This window comes from Syngnathoides biaculeatus, chromosome 4 (assembly GCF_019802595.1).
Source record: "Syngnathoides biaculeatus isolate LvHL_M chromosome 4, ASM1980259v1, whole genome shotgun sequence".
NCBI lineage: Eukaryota > Metazoa > Chordata > Actinopteri > Syngnathiformes > Syngnathidae > Syngnathoides > Syngnathoides biaculeatus.
Genome location: NC_084643.1, coordinates 32,022,637 through 32,024,834, shown reverse-complemented (window position 1 = coordinate 32,024,834; position 2,198 = coordinate 32,022,637). Strand labels below are relative to the sequence as shown.

Here is a 2,198-nt window from a genome sequence, read left to right as displayed (position 1 = left end):
TGCCGTGGTCAGTTCCGTTCACAGATGCCTCTGTTACAATTTAAGTCAAACTTCCAACAGAAAGCCAATAACAAGCTAGAAAAAAAGACTACATACTGTAAGGGTTCTGTTCCAAGGACCCACTCATAATTCTAATAACAGTTGTTTATTACTACCCGACTACCCCTTAATGCCATAGGAATGAAAAAGCAGAGAACTGTCCAGACCCCCCCCAAAAAATGATATTACAATCACAAATGTACAGAATCTCATGGCACAGGCGAGGTGTTCCAGGGGTCCAGTTTAGTGGCCTCAGTATTTCATCTCTGCTCTTTGCAGATGATGTGGTTCTGTTGGCTTCATCAAGCCGTGATCTTCAAGGCTCACTGGAGCAATTGGCAGGAGAGTCTCAAGCGGCTGGGATCTGAATCAGCACCTCCAAATTTGAGACCGCGGTCTTCAGTCGGAAAAGGGTGGCGTCCCCTCTCCGGGTCGGGGATGCGATCCTGCCCCAAGTGGAGGAGTTCTAGTACCTTGGGGGTTTTGTTCATGAGTGAAGGAAGACTGGAACGCGACTTCTGCAGTGATGCAGACTTTGTATCGATCCGTTGTGGTAAAGAGGGAGCAAATTTGAAAGGCAAAGCTCTTAATTTACCAGTAGATCAATGTTCCTACCATCAACTATAGTCACGAGCTGTGAATTATGACCCAAAGAACAAATTCCCGGATACAAGCCGGCCAAAATGAATTTCCTCCGCACGGTGTCCGGGCTCTCTGTTAGAGATAGGATGAGAAGGGACAATTATTGCCATAACAAGTTTCAGTCACCGTTAAATGAGTTTTTTTTTTTTTTAATCAGTTCTGGAAAATACTGTAGCTCTTGAAAGTGGACGCAGAGTTGCAGAGTTTTAATTATCACAAACTGATGATGTGGTATTTTTGTCTTAAAACATCAACAGTTAGAATTTTGCTGACTTAAAAAGCATTGTGGTGCGTTCGATTACTAGGTGTGGATCGGGAAAATAGAGTTTTGCTTTGGGCCTGATCGTACTTTTTGAGAATGAGACAGCCTTTGACACAAATTCTTCAAAACGACAGAGGCCAAAAATGCGGTGCTATATTTGCAATTCATGATAAATGTGCTTTTTTTCCCCCATCAATACAACACACCGTATGCTGCTATCCTGACTGTACTCAAGGACAAAAAAACTACGTATTAAATCTTGGTTGCCACTGAAAATAATCCCTTATGGTGCATTTTATTTCCTCACTTGGGAGTACTCTCTTCGGTGGTTTCCGTGTTTCTTGTCCAGCTTGTTCTACCCTGCACACCTGTCTCTTTTTGGGAAGACACACCTGTTTCTCCAGCGTATCCCCTCATTACAGGAACACCCCCAGGACACGCGTCACATACTTTGTAATACAATACATGAGAAGAGGAGCCATACTTTTCTGTAGTGAGATGCTGTTTATTTTTACTTTAATACTGTAGTATCAAAGAATAATGTTCAACATTTACTCCTTCAGACATAGTAGGTTGTGTTTTTTTTTTTTTTTTTTTTTATCAAATTGGTTTGTTAGTTTGCATGCGTGCACAAAAACTATGAAACTGATTTCAACACAAATCTCAGGATGAAAGTGATCTAGATAAAAATGGATTCTGTTTTGCACTTTTCTCAAAATTACTGTAGGAGACATTTTCTTAAATTTTTCAGCAACTAATGCATTTTTATAAAATACTTCTTCTTTTCCTTTCAGCTTGTCCCGTCAGGGGTCGCCACAGCGTGTCATCTTAGATGAACACATATTTGCTTGGCACAGTTTTACGCCAGATGCCCTTCCTGACGCAATACCCTCTGCACTTAGCCGGGGAGAGAAGCTTACAGCACCTGGTATTCCCAAGCGGTCTCCCATCCAAGTACTAACCAGGGCCAAACCCGCATAGCTTCCGAGATCGGGCGCTCTCAGGGTAGCATGGCCGTAAGCCAATTTTATAAACTGCAATCATACATCAATTTTTTACCACATTCATGCATGCATCAGAGGTCGTCTAGATTGGACTCTCTCCTGGGTGCCATCCTAACCTCCGGTGGTTTTACGTCCATAGCATTACGGCCAATGTAGTGAGACAACAGTCATGCCTAATATACGATAATCCAATCTCGTTGTTCTAGTGACCTGCAATTTTTAACATGTTATGTTCACAAGTTATTTCTTGT

At 42.1% G+C, this 2,198-nt stretch overlaps 1 pseudogene; it reads right to left on the bottom strand.

Annotated features, from left to right (window-relative positions):
* Positions 1–1,856: 1,856 nt before the first annotated feature.
* On the bottom strand, positions 1,857–1,965 carry LOC133500111 (5S ribosomal RNA; annotated as a pseudogene).
* Between the last annotated feature and the right edge of the window lie 233 nt (positions 1,966–2,198).